Genomic DNA, 24,713 nt, shown 5'->3' on the forward strand with positions numbered 1-24,713 from the left:
AAAGACAACGGGGGACAACTTCCATCAGTTTATCTGATATTTAATTTTACCAGTCAAACAGTTTAAATAAGCACCTTAAGTGTCTGTATGGGTAAGATAATTGTAATTAAAGTGGTAAAATAATATTGGATTTTTTATTTATGTTCTGCGTTATAGTTAATTTTAAAAATATCAAATAGATATCAAACACATTAAAAGTACAAAAATATACATTTATATATTTTTGTCTGTGTTATTAGATGTTAATGATATAATTACATGTAGAAATAAGGCAAATTCTAACACGACCCGCAATTTTCTCTATTAAACATAGAAGGACCGAAAGTGTGTTATTTTGCTATAAAATCACTGTTGACGTTCTATATTTTGATATGTGATGTTATATATATATATATAGACATGTGATCATCGTATATGTGACGTAACCACTAAATATACGACGCGCTGAAAATAAGTACGGAAATAAATCAGGCGCATTTAAGCTTTTCAAAGAATATAAGGTACGGCAGCATTTATTTGTTGATGTCGTGTTAGAATCGAAATAATATATCCAAATCGGTGATTTTATCGCTTGGTCAAATCACTGTTTGTCGTTCGGATGCGCATCATTATATCCGAACTCCAAACAGTGATTTTATTGAGCGACAAAATCACAGTTTGGGATATATTTTTTCTTAAATAGTATCTCAGTTTAAAACGTACATATTTAACATAATCATGTGATTGAGGAATCATTCTTTGGCAATTTTCCCTTCTGCTTTTATTAAGAAAAAATAGCGAAAACAAATGTTCTTACAATCTCTTGATGATTTTTGTCTTAGTCATTATTCTAAAATAACAAACGATGCCAATAGCTAGCTACTTGGTTGATAATCCTAAAATAACGTCAATAATTATTTAACATTAGTGCAAGGCAACGCGAGGTATGATCTGTTAATCTGGTTTTACGCGTTACAAGATTCGGGAAATAGTTTTTAAAACCTAATATTTTAGACCCTATCCTAATACTGTAACTTATTTTGAAATTACATAAGAATCATTGTCTATAAAGTAGTCCTAAGGTAATCAACGTTGTAGATAATCTGCTTTTAAACTGTGTAGGTCCATCAACTATTCTATCATGAATATGTATTTGTAACAATATCATCATCAATTATTATGTGAAAGTGTTGATCATTTTAGAAATGAAGTATTTTAGTGAATCAGTCCGTAATGAAAGGTCCATTAAACCATTAATAATGTCAATATCGCACATGAAAATACATCACGTATGAATAAAATGGGTGTGAGCGTCTTGGTCCAATATATTAACATAATTAAAAAAAAACGTAATTATATAAAATAATATAACATAATATATATATATATATACATGTATATCGGATAAAATACAACAAAATATTAAAAATTATTACTCACCACATACATCATTGTATAAACTCTCTTTAAAGAACTATGTCAAGAAATATTGTTTAAGAATATGCAAACGAATGTGTCTTTTGTAGACCAATCTTTATTTGTTTTAGAAATAGACAGATATAATTCATAGTCTTGAAGCAATTTTCTTGAATGCCATTAAAATAATTAGAATGTCATATATAAGGCTAAAATTGACGATGCAATCAAAACAACACTTAAAGTACCAATGTAATTCATATATCACGTGTGTGCAGCAAAAAATAAACATTTGCACTAATTTAATTAAGTCTAATAGAACATATGGAAATTAGCTTCTGTTAAAATTGTGCTAATGCAAACTGTCTAGGCAGATAAAAAGTAAATAAACAGACCTGAAGGTATGCGCATGTTATCATTTATTATGTATTGTGTTTATCAGCCTGTTGTATGGATTAAATCATACATCAATATTTGTTTTTAAAACGATTAAGCTTGTTATCATTCATAATATATTTTGTTTACCAGACTGCTGTACCAGTTAAAATACAAAATTGAGTTTTTGGAATATTTATGCCTTGCATTGCGTTTGTATGTGTCTCGCATATATTAACTATGCCATCCGGTCGTTAGTTTCCATGCATCAGATTTCGATAGAATTATTGTTTGTTTGTTTTTTTACAATGAAAATATATCTTTCTACGCTCATGTCCAGAAGGGAGAGCATCCTTTTTTGTAATCAAGCAGTCATTGGTCATGCGGAATTTCCCTGACCATTATCTTAAATTTTTGAGATAATGGTGTAGATTCATGCTGACGAAGTCTAAAAAGGGGAAAAAATTTAAATTTTTCCGGGTTTACCATCCAAAGCAAAGCTGGTTGGGTTAGATCCAAACAGATCAAAATATAAAAAAAGGGGGTTTAAAAATGTTAATACAAAACATAAGCAAATACTTAATTTTTAACCTTGCATGGAAAATACCTGCGTGATAGGCTATAAATATATTATATGGAAACGATATTAAATGGGAAGGATTTAACTTTTGAATGCTAGTGATTTACAATTTCAAAATCAAAGTAATTGTAGGCCTTCAAAATGCCAGCTAGGCAGTTATAACCTTATCACACAGAAGTTGTAAGCAAATCAAAGTCGTTCTTACAATAGATCAGAAAAATTAGTTCATGAAATGAAATAATGAAGCTTAAAATTGTGTTAATGACACCATAAACAAGTTTTATATGTAATAAACCAAACATATTTACGATAGGAAGAGTACCAAACTATGTTTAGCTGTTTTTATATAGTATATATATGTATACATAGGTGTATCATGCAGATCTTACTTAAGTGTCAAAATAAACTTTCGAGAAAAAAATGAGTTGTGATATCAAAGGTGAAATAAAATATTTCCATATCTTGGCATGGAATCAATTGTGTTTTCATACAAAAACTAAGTGATGCGAAAAACATTTGAAAACAAAGTTTAATCAAAGTCGTTTTTTATAACTGTGATCCATTTCATTTCGACAAGGATCAGATTCAGTGAATCCGAATTATTATCATTAATTACATGTGCAAGTAAAGACATATATTAACATTTATACTAATACTTTATTAAATATTTTCAAAGAATTTCAAATACGTTAGCATGTTATCAAATAGTTACTATTTATTTTTTTAAGCTCATCATATCTCATAAGAAACGGTGATAAAATATTTTAATAACTACTTGTATTTGATAATTTGTTAAATACGAGTAGTATTAAGATAATAATATAATCATATATAGTTAACAAAAAATTTAAACACGCCTGTTCACTCCAAGAGCCCTCGTAACTTTATGTTTCGGTTCCTTTAATCGTCATCCTGTAGATGATACTGAAATTGTAATCAATGATTTGAACTTTAGAACTTAAGTAGAACATAAAAAATTCATCGGTATGACAATGATTAACTTCTATTTTTTTGTTTGAATATAATTGACTACTACTACCATACTGTTTTGTTTTAGAATCTAATATTTCAGTGATATAACTTTGTATTAAACAAGACTTTTATAACGAGAAAAAATATTATTTCATCGACGCAATTAGTGTTTTGAATGAGCATAAGTTTAGTTTAACATTATTTGTTTTACAGTCTTGACGTTAGCCATATAATTTGCCGACAAGATGTGATCATAAAACTCTTAAATAGCATATCACAGACAAATCGTTCTGCCAATACAATGGAACGATCCCATATCTCAAAACTGTCTGGACTTGCACATTTAAGTAGGTAATTATCATCACATATATGTCGTCACGACATAGCCATTCCTTATTTAAACAAGAATTAGAATATGTCACCGCCTTTATAAAACATTTACACATTCTGGACCATAAAGACCACTTAGACACATAAGTGTTTTGAAAAAATAATTTAAATAAATTTTAACTACTATTTTAAGATTTACACACCAGCCCTTATGACTCGAGTTTATTACATTTTTTAAATAAAAGGCGAAAATAATAATTATAGATTAAACAATAATTGTTAATGTGAATAAATCGATTTTTAAAGTAAAACCCAAAATATTATTTTTATTTTTGTAGCTCAATGTTTTGCTTTTAAAAAACAACTTACATGGGGTTTAAAAACAATTTGGGCATTTTATTTAGTGATCCAAAAATTTAGTTAATTCCTTTCCCAAACTAAAAACCCGTAAAAATTTTTTTTCCCGATTTTGCTGAATAGGCTTCATAATTTAAAACAAATTTAAAAAGAAATGTTTTAAATCATGGTTAAAAATGGCAGTCAAAAATTTAAAAAAATATTTAAGGGGGAAAAAAATTTCAATTACTTAAAAATTCAAAAAAAACATTTTAGCCAAAAAATAAGTTAAAACATAAAATTAACTTTCTACCTCTGTTTAGTTTTTCCCTTTTTCTGTCTTCACTCAAATTTCCTTACTTTGTTTTTGTTTTTGTTTTCCTTAAAACGAAATTTTAAAGTGGGGGTTAAGAGGGAGAGGGTGGGGAATGGGGAAAGCTTGGATTTGGGTTTTTTCATATATTCTCTTTTAAATTTTTACCCTTTTTTTACTTTTTTTTCCATTTTTACATCGTCGACCATAACTATAAAGTCTTGCATTTTATATATTTAAAGTATTCTTGAATGGTAAATTATTTCGTCGATTTTATTGAATGGATATGTTTATCAATGTACTTTGCTACATATTTATGAAAATTAAAGATAAGTTTTTTAGTTAGACCATATTAGTGTAACTGTTATCCCCTGTTGATTTTATACGTCTATTTGTTTGTTAAAGGTTCTGTATGGTGTGTAATGTAAGGCTAAAAATTTAAAATCCTACACAGTATCTATCATATTCAAAAAACTAAGTACATCTTATTCAAACATAATATAGCTTAATATCACACACTATGCGGTATTAAATTTGCGTGTCTGCAGAATAAAAGTCAAACGACAGAGAAAATAGCTTATTGATAATCCCTTGAAACTATATTTTAGGATGCGTGAGTGAATAGTAGACGACTGCACTATCTCAATCCTCTTTCTCTTTGTTCCGAAAATTATATTAACATCAAATTTAACATTTATTTACAGCAATGCAATGGCATTGACAAACTGGTTATTTTCTGCAAGAACAGTTATTTTGAATTGATAGTCTGGGGGAATAATAATGTGAGATATGAACTGCCAAACTTTATTTCTTATTTGTGTCGATAATCGATCATAGCGTTTAATGATGATAATTTCAATTTATTTGTTGATGTAAACAATATTTACATGAAGACAAAATGAAGTTTTCTTCTTTTAATTAAAGTGTTTTGAATGTTCTCGAGTAAAACCGCAACTTGTATTCAGTATCAAGTTTTAGTGAATATTCTGAATTAACAGACATTTCCTTGGTAGGGCCTATTGTGCGTTATAAAGGCATTTGTTATATCTGATTCCACCATAGTTTTAAAATTGCTTTATTTCCGATAAAAAATGAACACTCATAATCGACCCTTTTATATTGTAAGGAAATAGATACATATCAGATAAAAATAAATACGAGTGGATTTGTTTGTTTTTCTTACAATTTTAAAATCAAAACGACCTAATGAGCTAAAAAGTTTGATTTTCCATTTATATATGAAATATCCAAGTAGCATTTATATAAAAGTAGTGTTTCTGTTGTAAAAATCATAATATAGCAAACAAATAGTAAATTTACTTCCACACAAACGAAAACAAGCAAAGATGCTTTTAAGATATGGACAATGAATACCATTTTGGAAACCTTAGCAATGCAAAAAATATGAAAACTTGTTTTGATAAAGAAGTGCATAGCATTTCTGGGGTTAAATTGGCATGTAAGACAGGAAGCACACGCTTTTAAGGTAAATTGACGAGCATCTCTAGGTGCGTTAATGCAGATAATCAGACAGTCTGACTGAACTAATGCCATTTGATAACAAGGCTGATGTATGGTTTAAATTTTGCATTATCATGACGCCGAATAAGGGTGATATTTTTATGACAATGTTTAATTATTGCAGACATTAAAACATGTGGTTGTTTAGTTAATCATGTTAAGTTATTTTGATTTGAGCATGCGTTGTTTGTTTTTTTTTGCATACGAGGTGAGGTTTACCTCTTAGATAACTATATTGTCGTCACTGCCTACTAAAATGCTATAATTTGTCTGTTAAAAGTTACTGCTTTAAAACATCACGTTCGTTGCCTACCTATACTATTACGCAATAAGAAAACCAGGAATGCAGGAAATCATGTCAGAAATGAGTTTACACACAAGTACGTTTACAGGTATTTTGACTTATATTACGTTTATTGCTTCACTTGAATTATAAGCTAAAAGTAACTACCGTTAATCTAGTTATAAGTACATAAAACATGTTTTATATGCTATAAACAAAATATGTTTATCATGAAAACGTTATAAAAGGTGCCAGAATCAACATTTTAACGAAATTTTAATTTGCTGTTGAAAAAGAAGCTTCTCCACCTATAATTGTGGCAGTAATTATATTATCATACCAAAGTTTAACTTCTGAAATAAAAGTATATTTTGATCATGTAAATCAAATTCGTTTTTTAATCTTTATCTTATATTTCGCAGGCAATTCGTTGTAAATTGTAGATACATTATATAATTTATACACAACTTGTTGATATCATGAAACATTGAAGCCTTCTTTTTGGTTTGAGTTTCATTTTAAAAATAAAAATTTTACACTAGGATTTTTACACATACCAATAATTTATAGAAATATGAAAGACATTTGATATTGATATATCAAATAAGACATTGAAAAAAGACCTGTTGGTTTTCATTGCAGCAAAGTCATGAACAATATTACATACCATAGAACAACATTCTTGTAAATAGATTAAAAGATAAAATTTCAGATGATTTTATTAGTAATTATATATAAATTGCTTGCTTTGAAACTTGTAAAGGTACATAAAGGTACACATAATTGTAACTTTAAGGTTCATTGATATAATATCAATATTACATGTAACTGAGGGAGTAACATATATTACTAGAGAGTGTTGTTAAATGATTCTTTATTTATAAATAAACAGTTTTTTTACATTTTGAAAAAAAAAATCTGCATTTGTATATGTTATGTTTGTTTTCACTGTTTAAACTACATGAAAATTAGGCAAGAGCAGCTTTAATTTAAATTGATTTTTTTCAGTCTCAACATTATGCCGGCTCGCCACGGCGAGCCGGTATTACGGTAGGATTTTACTGAGAAACAACCTAAAACTCCGAAGCCATCCAAAAATTTAATCGACGCTTGGCTTCCAGCTTTCTACAAAATTTATCTATCAGGGCTAGGATCCAAAATTATTTAGCCAATCAAATTTTATCTTACATAGCGTCAAAAAACCTTCAATTTTCACGCCATTTTTAAAAATCAGCAAGTATTGTTTTGAGCGCAAAGATATAATGATGATTAAAATGTTTGTCTTTATGAATTCTTTTCAATAAATCATATTTACACTGACTTCTGATTTAGCGATTTCACCTGTTTTCTCTGTAGTAAGTTTTCGTTTGGTTAATTAACATAAGTGTACATCTGGTTCTGTGCATTTTTTTTCCCTTTTTCCGGTCATTTTATCCTTTCCGGTATTTAGTGTATGTATTTACTGGCCGGGATCCGGGACGCCCGGGATCCGGGATCGTATAAGATATGGAGGAAAAACCTAATGAACTATATTTGTGTTGATTGTTGTCGTATTGAAAGACCATTAAACGCTATTTTTTTTATTGTATATAATGAACGTTAAATTAATTTAACTTAGAATATAGATATATTTAGAGCTATTTATTAACAAACTTAAAATGCGGAAATCACAATACTTATAATTATATGCCTAATTAATTGGAAAAATCAAAGACTATTTTCTTGAATTGGTCAAATCCCGGGATCCCTATATGTTTTAAAACGATCCCAGCTTTTCTGAAAACTATATACTTGAACTGGCCAATCCGTGAGATCTATTTACATTTTAATACGATCCCGGCTTTTCTGAAAACTATATTCTTGAACTGGTCAATTCCCGGGATCCCTATATGTTTTAATAGGATCCCGGCTTATCTGAAAAACATCTTCTTAGACTGGTCAATTTCCGGGATCCCTATATTTTTTTAATAGGATCCCAGCTTTTCTGGCTGAATTGATTGACAACTTGTGTTTACTTTAGGACTTGTGCCTCTCATTCCAATACTAAATAACATACATGTATTACAACTTAATTTTGTATAAAGAGACATCTTTATGAAATCTACCTATCTAACATTTTGTGGTCAAGGTCAACAGGCCATATAGTAAATGTGCATAGACATAGGTTCTTCATTCTATCTGTTTACATGCACCTTCATATATACTCATACTCATCTTGGTTAAACTGAGAGAACTTAACCCCGGTGCTAGGGGGCGTGGACGGTAACTTGCACTTTCCAGTACCGTCCATGAACAGGCTCAATCAAACCGAGCCTGCAACATTTTCAATTTTGCCGTGTTGGGCTTTCTTTAGGGATTCTTTATTTATCTATTTTATATGTCACTTTCAGTCAATGAGTTTAAGATTTTGAATTTACTGGCCCGAATTCCAGTTTTGAATTTATTCTACTAAATAATTAACAAAATTTTCTTAAATTTACACTGGCCTGAACTTATATACACTGGCCATCGGGCACCGGGCCAGTGTTGACTTCACTTTTATTTTGATGTTCGCTGAAGTCTCTTCAGCTAACAGAACTGTCATTTTTACATTTAAACACACCCCTTGAAAAAAATTACGAAGCGAGTCGCTACTAGCTTTTTTAAAAGCTAACCTTGTTGTTTCTATAATAGAATTTGTAATTGAGAGGTATTTTGTGGTTTTTCCCCTTTGCTTCAATTCAGAAAAAAATTGAGAACAGAAAACAAATATCACAACAATCCCTTGATGATTTACCTAAAGCACAATGCTAAAATAATAGATGACTTTCATTCCCTTGATTATAATCCCGAAATAACGTCAATATTAATTTAACATTAGCGCATGACAACGCGATGAATGACCTGGTAATCTGTTGCAATAACAATTATTTTTTGCGTTGATAAATTCGAGGAATAATTTTTTAAAGGCATTAAAATCTCCGTACTTTATTCATGATCCGTATATATTGATAGACTCCAAGTTAGAGGATATTTCCATTCCTTCATATATAATTATTTAAAAGTACAAATATAACCAAACATGTTCTAAAATCTCAAGCTCAAAGCTCAAAGATATAAAAAGTAATGGAATCATATGCTGACAGAGTCTAATGACAAACCATTAAAACAACACATTGAAGAAACATCGTTCTGCCAAGACAATGAACAGTTTTCATAACTCATAACCGTCCAGACTATCATATTAAGTCACTTATATATTTCGTCACGACATAACCATTTCACTTCAAAATATCCCGTAAATGATCATAGTGTGTTGTACTACTCTAGCTTTTCAGTCTGACACAATAGAATATAGTATGCAATTTAGTTATTTTAACAAGTCATTTTCGATAAATGTACATTTATCTTATCATATATATGCAACAGAAATTTGATAATATTTGAAAAAGCAAAATTGTTTTATTTATAAGTTAACTTCGTTTAAATGTTGTTTCTTCGAAATGATAATATCAATAATGCTATTTATCCTCTTGTCAGTTGATGTATTTCATATATCTGTTTCTTACCACTATCATTTATTTCACCCACTTTATGTTAGGGTGCACGCCCTTTTTCACAGTAGGCTGAACTATGTAGTTCAATCAAATATAAAATATCAAGTCAGGAAAATGTTGCATTATGAAAAATGTTATTAGTTTGCTAATTAATTAAGAAATTAGGATGGAGATAGTTGTTCTGACGTTCTTGATAATGGCAATTTGACAAAGTTAATCTAAAGCTGCCGAGAATTGCATTTTTCCATTTAGTCGTAAATTATGCACATCAGTTTCTAGCACAAAAATATCATAACTTATACAGTGATTGTAATTTAGGAGCTAAGTAATCTGTTAGGATGTGTTATACAGTGTATTGTTAGCTTTTGTCAATTTTTCGCAAATGAAATTATTTTCAGTAATTTTTGTTGATTTATTCAATATGGAGGATAATTTTGAATAATGTTGTATCAAAATCGACCGTTGAATTGATTTAATTTCAAACGATTCATGCAATGCTATTTTGATAGCTTTTCATACATATAATTATATCTAAACTCATTATCTTTATTTCATTTAGCCCATATTGTGTCTTGATGGTTAACATAGTAGCTACAATATCATATAATTAATATATTTTAGATATTTCTTTGCGAGAAGTGGACACTAGGCACCCAAAACATCTTTTATTTTAAAAATCGGTAATTTAAATATTTATAACATTACTTCCTATACATAAATAATACAATTTGATTTGTTCTATTTATTTATTATAATTATATGATTTGTAATTGTTTATTTGCGATTGATATAGACGTGTAATGCGACATTTACACTGTATCACTGTCATACAGAAAGCTCAAAATCGCCGTACATCAACCTATTTGTAGTTTAAATAAAATATAATGTGTCAGAATATTTCCGTGTCGTGTTTGCTGCAGAATAAAAGAAAACAGTACAGAGAAATCCAACAGTTTAGCAATCCCTTGATAGTTTATTTAAATCTGTGTCGCGAATAACTGTCGACTTCACTAGTTCCTCTGATTCTTATTTCGAGAAAATGTCAATATTGATTTAGAATTATATGGACGAAGTGGTAATATGTTGCAAAAACGTTTGTTTTGTATGAATGGTCTAGGGAACACATTATTGTCTAGAACTAAACCGCCAAATTCTATAGCTGATCGGTGCTGATCATATTGCTTCATACTGAAATTCTGATCAATTTGTAATGACAATGTATTTATCTGATGACACAATCAAGTGCAAATTGTCACATTGAACTTGTATTTGTACACCAAGGAGCAACATATTACGCCATTGACATGTTTGAAATCAAAGTTCGGACTTTCGTGTCATTAGGGGTTTTTGATGATATGTCGTTTGACAAGAATATTTTCGTTCAAACACATTGATAATAACTAGTGAAGAACATTCAGGGAAAATAACAAATTCCCTTGATAGTCTGACAACGGCCTAAAGACCGTTTAACAGACATTTTTTATATCTAATTCGACCATAACTCCCAAGTAACTATTATTTTTCGATTAAATGTCAACGCTGAATGACGTGATTAACGACTGGATGGTGCTCCTTGGGGAAATGTCGAGTTCTTATATGAGTAAATGTCAACTATGTTTTATGTCTGATATTTGAATTTTCATCCCAAATGAAGATTTTTTAATGTTATTTTTTGTTAATTTGTTAATATAGAGGTTGATAGAGCAAATGATTTTTACATGTATGATCATGGATATTGATAGTGCGAAAATAAGTAATATAAAGTATAGGCAAGTTATGAAATATAAATGATAATATTTCTGATTACTTATGAACAAATATACATTTAAACACAAAATCATAATATCAACATGGGTGTCTAGATCGAGAATTAATTAACTAGACTGTCATTTCATCAGTTAGAAAAGTATATCTAAGGCAGAAGGTAATCAACACATTAAAACACAATAGTTTGATATCTAACTACTTTGCAAAAAATATTAATGTTTCAACATTACAAAACTATACATTGATTATACTGATAATCGCATAAATTTACTTCTATCATTACACTGAACGTAGATCTACAGAATCCCAAATGTTCATAATTAGCAATTCAACTTAAAATTTGCTTTTAATGTTGGTAAAAATGCGATATAGTTAAATAAATGAAAGAATACTTCATTAAATATGCTTTTCCTAGAATAATATTTGTTTTAGAATTAGTTTACACATATGTTAAGCGCTTTTAGCATTCTAATATCATATTCAATTATATTATTTTCAGATAGAAACAACATTTCCGCTTGAGACAAGTACCCTGCATATTACCTACCGTGAAATTCGCAAAAACAAAACAAATATGTAAGTAAAACAATTAACAATAAAATCCATGCAACGCTATAAGAATCATAATGACTTTATCTGACGTGCGTGCATAGGTGTATAAACACTTGCTTCCATTTCTGTAACGTTAAGGATAATATAACGTATGGAAATTAGCTTATGATAAAGATGTGCTGATGCAAACTGTCTGCGCAGTGAAAGAAGAAAATAAACAGACCTGAAGGTATGTAGTACATGCTATCATTAACTTTTTTCTGTGTTTATCATATTGCCTATTGTACGTTTGTCTAAAAGCCAATTAGTTTTTTTATCTTTTATGATTGATTTCTTTTATTATGCAAATTTAAACCTATACATGTTCAGCCTATTGAGAATATGACACAATAAATGTACCTGCGAACGAGCAAATGGTCATAAGTCTTTAAGTTAATGCTTTATCTTCTGTCATTATTTGTCTTGTCCAGTTGCAGCGTTTACAAAAGGTACTCATTTTGCGCATACCTATGTTGATACGCTATGATAAATGTATGGTATTATAGCATTATCATCCGTCCTCTTATTTGTTGAACCACATTTCCAGTTTCAGATATTTGTGACGTATACTCCTTTTCTTGCCTCAGTATTTGCAAGTTTCCTCGTGTGATTTGCTCTTCATTTTTTTTCATTTTTTCGCTTAGTTTCTTTATAAGATTGAAACTGAGACTTATACCAATAGTATATTTTGTAACGTGATAAGACTTCTGCTTTAACACAATGGAATGGGGAAAACAAAAGTTGTGATACAATGCCTGTATAACAGACAATTCAAAAGCTTCCTATTTCGAGATATTATTTAGATATAAAGTCAATATTTAATTTATGTGCAGTGTAATATGATAAATGAATTGGCAAAAAACTGAATGAGTAATTGTCTCGTTTTTTTATAAATCGCTGAATTTTTTATCCGATCCGATCATACCGCCTATTTTTTGACATTTAAATGTTTTGTATCAGTAAGTAGATTCCAGATTCAATTATATACATTGCCATTTTTCCTCTTTGATTTTTTGTGATCTTGTTTTCGCTTAAAATGTTTCTTTTATTTTATTCTTAGTACAAGCAAAGTTTAAATAAATTCTATTATATAGTTTCCAATCTGCTATATGTCTATATGCAACCCAAGCAGAGCCTTTAATTGCATTCTTGGTTATTAAATTAATACTTGTATGCCTACCTACCCTGAAGAACGATAAAGAATGCCTCTGTTCTTAACACCATTGTCAAATCCTAAACTAATCTGATTAACATATTTGAGAAAGGTATATTCGGATATACACAAGTATGATAGTCAATTGATTGTACAGTTAACTTTATATTAAACTCATGACTCGTAATATAAAAAAGTAAATTTAAGCGTCCTAGATGAATTTATTTGCATGTTTGGTTGATGAGTTAGATAGTTTTATGCCTTCCAATGATTCACAATTGTAGCATTGTAACCGTATTATACAGGCCTAAGGCTTGTGGATTACATTGATCAAAATTGTTTAAATGCTACATTTTAATTACTAGCGCTGTTTCAAACGCCCATAATCCGAAAATTTATGTTAACAAAATACGCGTATCATGAAAACGATATTAAGTTGTCGAAATTAACATTTGAAAGCGCTTTTTAAAGAGTTTAATTTTCTCTGTTTTGGTAATAGAAATTAAATTTCTCCACCAGGCGTCGGTCATTTCACAAGTGAATAAAACACATCACTTGAGGTTTTCCTTGCTTAAAGTGGTTAAGGTATCTAGTTGTTTAAGGTAACAAAATAATTGGAAATATAAGATGACATTGGAATTGTCGGTTTTTCGACATTCTTTCTATTTAGTTATATCATTTTAGAAAGCTAATGCATCAAAGTCACCTACAATACAAAAAATAAGCGATAAATTGTTTTTGAAAAAGGTGAACAAACAGACGCTTAAGTCGTTTGTTATAAATTACATATTTATTTCAATGTTGTGCAAATGCACGCTTCTGGGGAAAAGGTTCATTAACGTTTATTTAAGCAATGCGACAAAAACGAAAGTCCATGAACTTCTTGATCACATTTCGTGAATGTCTACAAAAATTAAGTATATAAAAACATTAAATGCTGAAGCATTCTTTACTCATAATAGAACGTTCAATGAAAGACTGAATCTCAGTGATATCATTTCTGCAATAACAAATATGCTCTGAATTTATGCAGAGATATTTATATTCACATTGAAACCTTTAGCTTTTTAGCTTCTAAAGCCTATCTATAAAATATTATATTAGTCATAACACAATACATATTTATTTCAGTGGATTTCAGTCTATACAAAGTACAGTTATTCTAAATGACTTAACATTGTATCTTTTAAAGTAGAATATTTAAGATAAAAATCATTACAAAGACCTAATCATGTGTAGCCAGACAATTATTATCTTTTTACCTGATAACTTGATATTTTTCTTGATTTTCAAATTATAAGCGTTCATTATACATGTTTGTTTCTTCTCCGAGACATGTTATATTGTTCTTATAAAAAAGCCTTTTATACTTAAAAATAGTTTGAAAGATTTACATGTAAGTAATAAGTCAGAGCAATTTTAAATGAAACTTGATCTAGAATATTATCTTTTTACATAACCCCTGATAACAGAAATCGATATAAATACAATGTACTGAAACATTATTACTAAAATATACTCTGGAATATGGCTTTCAAATTTGAATCTCTTAACCTTCTATATTTGTGACTGAATTTCCACAGCTTTAATTTTTGAACTGTCGTTTGAATAATTGTCATTTTAGTGTTTAAGGGATTTCATGTTAATAACACAAAAATTAGCTACCAACAAGATAGAAACTTAATCGCTTTTAAGACAAAATAGGAGACATTCATTAATTTGCTTTCTTATTGACATCGTCTTCTTATTTAAATGCTTTCTATACATTGTATTATGTGGAATACAATCTTATTTATACAAATCGCCAGAGGGGATTGCTACATAAGGCGTTGGGAGTATTTGCAAAATAATTTGTACCAAAAAGTCCTTACAATTCAATGTTTATTGTAACCTTATAAACTGTTTTCCGATAGCATGTTTGGTAACATGTTGAATATAAGTTTTACGTTGTTTTTGTTGCAACTTGATAATATTTTGTCATTACCTTAAAATATAACATTGTTTATCATGTATAATTTATAATTTTACATTTTTTTCTCTCTCATGATGTATAGAAAAATGAAATTTACCATATCAAAATGGAAACAAGAAAATGTTAAACTAAAACATTTTTATAATTTAGACTATATAAAGACACTTGCGCGATGAATGTAAATAACTGTGTACTGATAAAGGCTTTATCTAGATAAACATATTCAACTTTAAATTGATTTAATATGTTTCTTCATCCGCACAAAAAAATATTTTAAGATAAAGCATTTTACATATGACAACTGCAGATGATGTACATTATTCAAAGGAAAAACAAAACAACCAAATGAAATCACAATTTCCTGTAAAGTAATTGTCTTATTGTCTTGCTGATAGTTTGTTTTTTGAAAATATTAGTGCAATAAAGGAACATCCTGATACTTCTTCCCTAAACGATTTGACTGAATGATTAATTTCAACATTCTATTTTAAAGATCCTCTGTATGTTTTGTGATTGATATTGTTACTGTGTGTATACTTTTTTTTTTTTTTTTTTTAATGCGTTTATTTAAGGTCGCCGCCGGAAACCCATATGGGCGACCGTACACTCAAGTCGGGCCATCCTATAGCGTCCTGCCGAGATTTTATCGTCGATTTTTTTCAAGCTTTATTGGTGGAGGAAGACCCCAGGTGCCCCTCCGGGCATTATTTCAGGCACGAGCGGGCACCTGGGTAGAACCACCGACCTTCCGTAAGCCAGCTGGATGGCTTCCTCACATGAAAGATTTCGACCCGAGTGAGGATCGAACCTACAGCGGTGAGGGACCTGTGATCTCAAGTCAGCGACCTTAACCACTCGGCCACGGAGGCCCCCAGTGTGTGTGTATACCACACTTGCAAAAGATTATATATGTATATAATTATGCAAATAAAACAATTTTCAAACATCAAAGAATATGTAAAATGTGTACTGCAAATATTTGTGCACATTATATGTAATCAATAAATTGCATGCATTCATTTCTTATTGGAAAATTTGACTTAGAATTTATAGAAAATAACTTTCTAATTACCTCCCTTTATTTACATGAAATGTTTAATTTGGTAATATCGTTATAAATAATGCTTATTGGAACTTACAATATTGACAAATCTTAATTTGAGGATAATATTTTTGAAATAAAACCATGAAAAAATTGTGTTACAGGATCTTTAATACAACGCATTTGTTTTTGAAGGGCTCATTTATGTAATGAGAAGTTTAAAACGTTTAATTTTTCTACAATTTTGAAAAACTTAATAAATTTAATTTGATCCTGTTTCCCCCTTTTTACAGGAATGTAAAAACTAAATAGTTTGGAAGTCCGCCCTCCAAATCCGTTTCAAAAATTATTCAGATTATAGCGTTCTTTTATTTTAATAAAATAGTTCATACTTAAAGTAAGTACTACTTTTTGAAAATGAAATGAAAGCATTTGGGGAAATCTAGAACAACCCGTTTAAACGATATCTAAGTTTAAGTTTCATGTGCCTATTTAATATAATTATGTAATGATATTCCTTAATTTTGCACTCTTCTAACAGTTTCTTTTTGCTATTTAGGTTTATCAGGCTTACGAATGTTACCAACCTTTTACGTATCTAGTGATTTTAAGATTAAACATGTTTTATATATGCTATAAACACAATAAGTTAATCATGAAGACTGTATTAAAGGTGTCAGAATCAACATTCAATGAGCTTTTAATTTGCTATTTTAAAGTTATGTGAATAAAATTACTTCACCTGTCAGAAAGCCAGCGTGTTTGTTATCAAACAGAAGATCTCAGCTTTAAAACAACATTCTTTGAACATCTAAATCAAAATCGTGTTTAAAGTTCATCTACTTTGACAGGTTAATCGTTATGAATTGTAAATAAATTATAGATGTGATATAAAAGCTTATATGAATAAACTGTGAGTCTCTTTTGTTTCTTTTGGCTATGTCTCTTTATATGATTAGTACAGAAATTGGTACAGTAGCAGAACAATTTATCAACTGTCAGTTTCATTTTTATTTTTGGCTAAGTTTCTTTATATGATAAGTACAGAGAGATTATCAGTAGCAGAATAATTTGTTATATTGTAAGACATTTGCTTCTGTAGTCTTGTTTGGCATATAACATTTAAATAAAGTACTGTTGACTGATAATGCATCAATGTCATATAGTATATCACTTTCCGTAAAGAGACATTCATAAAGAAATGGATTGAAAAGTGAACTAAAGCTGATGAGATCATTTTATAAACTGACCGTTTGTTCATCGCTATTTTAAAAGTCATTACCGATTAAGTGATTTATTGATTGATTGGTGGATTATTAAGTTTTATTTGTAAGTGTTTTATATGACACAAAGTTATAAGAGTGTATGCTCTTCATACTTCGATCATTTATAAATGAAACATGTTTCATGCGCTTATTATGAAAACGATATTTAGAGCGTCAGATTTACTTTTTAATGTGATTTTCTAGTTTTTATTTTCTCTGTTTGAATAATAGCAATTAAGTGCCACCGTTTATCATCGGCAAGTGAATAAAACACACCACCAGGGCTTGTACTTGTCGTTGGTTGTTAAGTATGAATATTTATGTATCTAGTTTGTTAAAAAAGTTTAACATTAACAAAGTAATTAGAAATACAAAATGACATTTGTATCGTGGGTTTGTCGGCAGTATTTACACTAAGCTAAATTATAGATATTATTCTAGGCGGTTAATGCATCAAAGTCATCTACAATACAAATTTTGTGAAATAGGTTAACAAACATATCCCGAAGTTGATTTGTTTTAATCAAGCCTAATAGTTATATTAAAAAAATACTTTTCGAAATTTTACCAATCAGCAAAATTTTCATAATAAATTATTATAAAAATAGTTTGATTTCCTTATAAACTTTAATGAAATTATCAGTATTACATATATGTAACGAAGATTTAAATAAATCGTCAAGCGTTATATGCATTCGAAGTTGTAATACAAATTGCTACAAATAAAAGATATATTTCAAGCGTAACACTATGTTGATGTCAGACAAACGGGGTCTGTTTTGTAAAAAATGGATTCATCTATTTATTATAATTAGGTTTTTCAGATTTTTGCTGTTCCGGTTTTAATGTTAATCTTTCCTTCATAACAACACTATAAATATACTAGGCTCCCTTCACTTTACGAATTTTGCATTAAAATTTTATGGATTTCATGATTTAGTATTTAGGTCAAGATTTATTCGTGTCTTACATTTAAAAGGACTTACTGCCTTAATTCCTTATAGCTTGGACTTCTCCCAAATAATTTATGGAAAAGCATTTTATGATATAAATTGAAACCATATCTGAATTATCATTTCTAATTGATAACTTCATTTAAAAAGAAAAAAATAACTTTCGGAGTTATGGTACTATTTTCTATTTAGTCTGATTAAATATTTGTATTACACATCATTATGACGACAGTAAATCTTCGATCAAACTGCTACCTCTTGTTTGTTCATTGCCTATTCTTGCTATATATTTGTTTTTCTTCTGTCTGCACTTCAGCTTAAAATTTGTTTTGTTGGATGTGTAAGTGTTTTGAAAGAGTAATCTTAAAGATGAGATTTACAGTTTTCATTGTTTTTGTTATGTCTGTTGCTTTGTTTTGCATTGGTGTGTTATCTCCCTAATCAGACATTTATAAATTTAACACTTGACAGTTTTTTATAGTAATATACTAACATAAGGACAAACATTTTATTTGCTTTTTTATGGCATTATTAATGATAATCAAGGATATTTGAAAAAATGTGTTTATAATTATAGCACATGTTTACTTTTATTCACATGAATGAATAAATGCAAAATATCAACATTAGTTTCATGCACGAAGGTTTGAAATTCTGCTATTATATAATAATTTTATAATAATATCATTTGTTTTAATAATAAGAAACTATGTTTCCTGGTTAAAACCACAAGTCTATAAAAATGTAAATAGTAAAAACTATTTTCGAAATACATTTCCGCCTAAAATGATACTATTTTCAGAAAGTGTTAATTATTTTGTTACCGTGCAACTTAATTCAAGTTTATTTTACATTATATCATTTTTAACAATAATTATTAAAAAAAACCTGATTTGTTCTCATTGTTTAAATATGTCAGATCATCTTCACCTCAAGATGAATATCTAATTGTCATTTGTACAAATACAGTTACAGTAAATATCTACAAAATAAATTATCGACAATCAATCAAAGCTGAAACATTCTTTACTCATCTTGAAATAATATTATTTCTACTACAACAATATGCTCATAAATTCTACAGTTTTTATATTCAGGTCGAAACAGTTAACGTCTGTAGCCTATCTGTACATTGATCTGTGTGCATTTCCTGGAATGTTTTTATTTGAGTGGATTTTAATCCACGCCAAGTACATTATTTGACTTCTGTAATGCTAAGTTACTTGACATTATTTATTTTGAAGTGAAGCACTCAATAAAAATCTCATAACAAAGACCTACTCATGTACATATCAGGGCTTTTTCCCTGATAACTGGATTTTTATGTATTAAACGATTATAAAGCATGTCAGATTTCTTAAAAAAATTATAGAGCTTATGACTGGAAGAACTGTTTTAAATAGTTAGAAAAAAGAAATTTTTAAGTAATGAGTCAGCAATTTAAATGCCTTTTGATAAAGAATATAATCTATTATACCTTATTTCTGAAAATAGATTGACATAAATACTACGTTTTTAAGTACAAAGCTAAAAAACACCCTAAATATGGATTAACAAACATTTTTAAGCCTTAATTCACTGAATGCGTGTAATGGATTTGCTCAGCTTTGAATTAAGACAGTCGCTTAGATGACTTCAATTGATTTCAGTATAAAAATAAAAAAGGTACCATGAAGATCTTGTCAAACTGCAGTCTGACCAGGCTCAATACTGGTGGCAAACACTAATCACGTTCAGTTCCAGAAGTTTAAGGATTACAATTATTGTAAAGCAAGTTAAATGCAGGTTTTAAGACAAACTGGAATAAAAATTAAACCTATATGTCAGTTAATTTGTCAATAACTTTAATGATGGATGCATGCGAGAATATGAAATATGTGTATGGCGTGTGTATGTTTGAAATGTAAAGTAGGCGTACAGTTACGATGAAAAGACTGTGCGAAAAAAACTACTTAAATGGACTTATTCAAAGTTTGTATCCACTACTGCCAACATAACAAGGATACTTTCTGTACAATATGCACGTGAGTATAAATATTAATTTCAGCTTAGCCTTCATAAAACCTTTTCTTCATCCATATCATATAATATAGAGAAATACTCTTCCGTGTGCAACTCCTTTTACATGTCTCAAAGGTTTAACCTATGTTTCACAGAAGAACTATATCTGAAGCATATTATCAGGGTTTTGTCGTTTGAGTATGGTTTATAAAATTAGCGAAAGCATGACCGTTTTTTCTTGTTTTTTCACAAATGTTAGAAAAAAACCATTCTGTGTACAAAGTGTCTTACATTTCTAAAAGGATTACAACCTATTATCGACGAAAAACCTGTTTTTGTGACATCCTCTGTCACTTAAATCTTTAATATCTACTGTCAATATTTCAAAAAAATGGTTCGAAAAAAAATCGGAACTTTTTGATAAGCTGAACGTACTAGCCTAAGGTAGAAATATAACAACAATTTATAAAATAGGATTGTATAAGACATTTCCCATGTGATTATAGCCCTATTACATCAACCTTTTTTTATTATACTCACGTTCTACATAGCATTATTTGTATGACGCAACTTCGGTAGAATCTTCCTATTTTACATTTATTTTCTAATATTATAAGTTGACTGACTATTTTCGTTAGCATACACATGTAATCATGTTTAAGTAGTTATCACTTCGATCAAGCAGTAATTTCTAAAAGGTCTTATTTACAGACCAAAACAAGATGTTTTTTATTTGTAATCGTTTTCAAGGACGACTTCATGTGTAAATGATATCATTAGGGCTTTCTAAAAACTTTGTTCAATTTAATGTCCCAACACTTTCATACACATCATAAAAAACTTGGTGTTGGGTAAATTATGTTGTAAAATGAAAACCGAAACTTATTTCTCTGCAACAAATAACAGAAGATTAAAGAAAAAAAGTTCTTTCCTTTCTTAAAGAAAAATTAAGGGTCCACACAGTATTGAATTTAAGGCCTCTGCGCTGTTATACCTATATAAATATATTCTATTTAACTGTTGTCCTTACAATCATGGACCACTGCCGAATGCCTATCTAAGTATTTGGATACGGTGCATTGACCGTTTAATTATTCGATTGTAAATCTAATTACTTTAATTCTTGACTAAGAGATGCCTTGATATTAGAAATGGCTTAAATATATTAAATTTATAAAGCTTTTATCCATTAGCATATTGAAGTTGATTATTATTGTTTTTACATTGTAATATTTTCCACTCTCTGGTCCCAATTGTTTATGTTTGGTTATCAAATGCGATAATCTCTCTAGATATGCAAATACAATAAAATCAAATGATGATTTTCAACAAATACAAGTGCGTGTGATGATCCAGATATTTTTCATAATTAATTAACAAGCCTTAAAATACTTGATGTTGTTTTTCATAAAAAGGGATTGGTCTGCAACGGGGACATTTTCCAGAAGTATTTCAAATATTAATAAAAACAATAGAAATTTATCATTTAGATATTCTTATAAGATATTGCTTGAAAAAAGTTGATAAAGTTCGTATTGACTTAATAGGAACATTTATATGATTAAAAATGATTTGTTATAGAACACTTTATTATCTGCTCAACAAATATATGTGATCTCGTGCTTGCCAACAGCATCCATATAATATATTTTTTCGTGGTTTGTTGTTACGTCTAGTACTAAATACTAACAAGGCTTTTATTAATTTTATCACAAACCTTTCATTATAGACCAATTCACTTTACATTCATACCGGTCCCGTGTAAAGTTCAATGTAATATCTGAAAATGTATTCACAGGGGGTAATTCGTCTAATCCGTGTTTATAACAGTTTTAAGGTAATTAAGGGAAGACAATCTAACAAGATGAACACATTCGCTCGTGACAATATTTGAATTTTGTTACCAAGAGAATGTCCGTTATAACATAGTACTCTTTCTCAGAGAAAAACTCACTTAATGTGTATTGATCACTTGTTGATTAAAAAATGGTACCAGGATTATTTCTTGGACGAAAACAGATAAATTACAAACTTGATGAGCATTTTGCCTTTTACTAATATACATTTTATTAATAATGCAAACTTTGTGATATCCATAAATGTTCATTTATAAATTATCACTTTCATTTCATTAACATTTATTATTATGTTGTTGCCATTAATAAGCATGTTTACATGTATTACAGCATTACAGATAATTAAACACAAAGTATTTTATGAAAATAATTTATTCTTAATTTTTTCCGCATTATTGTACACCAAATTAATCTATTTAATGCTATTTTACAGAATAAATTTCAATTTTTGATAACATATGGTAAATAAAACTTCATATTTTCGATTTGTCGAATAAATACTAATTATGCCTCCTTCGAAGAAGAGGTACATTGCATATGTTGGTTTTTTTGGTTTCCTTGGTTTCTGACATATAGTTCGACAATACATTGGCCCTTATCCCTTAAACTTCACAGGTGCATTGTTTTTGGCAAATAGATGACTCCTATTCAATGTAAGGTTCCAGGATTAAAAGTCAGGGTCTTATTGACCTAAATGTAAAAATGTTTTCTGATCAATAACTTGACAACACATGGGCCGTTGACCCTAAACAGTTACAGAAGCATTGGTCTTGGGCTTTTCATGACTCCTTTTTCATCATTTGGTCAAGGGCTTAGGATCAAGGTCACATTTCTAGCCAATATTTCAACACAGCTCCAATGATTGGCGGGCGTTGGTTGTCATTCATATATGATGTGTTATTATTGTTCAACTATGTAAGTTCTTCTCTCATTCATTTAAGTTTATGTTTATCCAAAATAAACCAAACACTCGTTACAGTAAATGCTTTCAAAAATAAATTATCACTTAACTAGCAATTCGTTATTCATGTTCGAGCATTCATCCATCATTTGAAATTTCTGCGGAATCTAGAAATGTTATCATTTATTCAACAACACACTACTCAAAAGTTTTTCAAGGGTTATAATCACATCCAAACATTTTTTATAGATCTGATACATTGTATGTCCATTGGTGATTACTGATTAGAATATGATGTAGGGCTTTCGCTAATTCTTTTTAAACCACTATTTTTATAATTGCATTTTGGAAGTCAATCGACTCAATATCATTTCTTGTTAAGTAGAATACTGAAAATAACCAACATCACAAAGGCCTACTCCTGTAGCACCTGGTTTTTCATTATCTTTTTCCAAATAACTAGTAAAAATGTTGGGTTATAATATCATAAACGTTCATCAGGCGTTTTCTTTTTCTTCAAATGCAAGATGTAGTGCTCTTAAAGTTAAGCCGTTTGATGCCAGAAAATAATCTTTGAATATTTAAAGTATAAAATCGGTATTTTGAATAAAACTAGATCCAGAATATAATCTTATTTAAGAATTGTTCATCCAGGGCTGATAGAAAACAATGAGTTCAAGTAGGAATGGAACTTTGCAGATCTCGAGTAGCATAACCTCGAAACATTAGCATTTTAATAATGAAACACAATGTTTTATCGAAGCTTTCAGGACCTCCGTTTCACAAAGGTACTTAAATCTTTTCTCTTTTTGTTAAGGATAGATTATGTGACCACACAAGTTGCTAATGAAATAATATTGCAGAGATTACTATTTATAAGGTTAAGAATCTTTGATAAAAAGACATATTTTGGAATAGGATATCAATTTAATCCTATAAATTAATGTCGTTTAAACCGTGTTTATTAAAGAATAGTAGAAAATACAGCAGATATATTTTTAAGTGATATTGTGCAAAACGATACCATACTGTTACTTGATTAAAGAAGATATCAACGAATTATATAATGATGCTAATGAGCGTTTGAAGATGTTGATCATTGAGTGCATAACTTATTGTACGTCATTGTAAATAGTTTGATAACTCTTACACTGAATTTAGACACTTGCGACATCAATGTAAATACTTATTTAGTATTTATCACTACATCTAGATATCATTATATTCATTAGTGTAATTTTGAAATATCTTTTTCCTATAAACTAAATGTCTGTCTGATAATATGCCGTTTTACTTGATAAAGTGTTTTTTTACTAAACACTTTTTGATAATTGCAATCATGGGCTGTGCATATTAATTAACTGAATGACTCTTCTTTAAATTTTAATTTAAAAATGGTTATGCTGTGCGTCATAATCAACAATAAAAAATTATTAAATAGCTAAGTTCTTCAGTATTTCCTTAGATATTTTTTTTATCTTTAAGTTATCCATTCATTTAACCGACATTATACAGTTTTCTTTCACATCAATTTTATTTTGTATTGTCCGTACATCTAGCCTACACTGTAA

General features: G+C 29.2%; 1 protein-coding gene across 5 annotated transcripts in view; it reads left to right on the plus strand.

The window, feature by feature from the left end:
- The window catches only part of LOC132757138 (tachykinin-like peptides receptor 99D), a 191,138-nt gene that overhangs the window by 54,473 nt on the left and 111,952 nt on the right, over positions 1-24,713 (plus strand). The window contains exons 1-2 of one of the 5 annotated variants that reach the window (XM_060748347.1): positions 1,779-1,796; positions 11,908-12,189. The exons of 1 other annotated variant lie outside the window; for it this stretch is intronic. The gene's annotated coding sequence lies outside the window, so the exon portion shown is untranslated. Of the gene's footprint in view, positions 1-1,778; positions 1,797-11,907; positions 12,190-24,713 lie in introns of those variants that run through there. 3 more of the 5 variants (XM_060748365.1, XM_060748341.1, XM_060748355.1) reach the window with 3 other exon arrangements.

This window comes from Ruditapes philippinarum, unplaced genomic scaffold (assembly GCF_026571515.1).
Source record: "Ruditapes philippinarum isolate M1 unplaced genomic scaffold, ASM2657151v2 ctg1265_1_1_1_1, whole genome shotgun sequence".
NCBI lineage: Eukaryota > Metazoa > Mollusca > Bivalvia > Venerida > Veneridae > Ruditapes > Ruditapes philippinarum.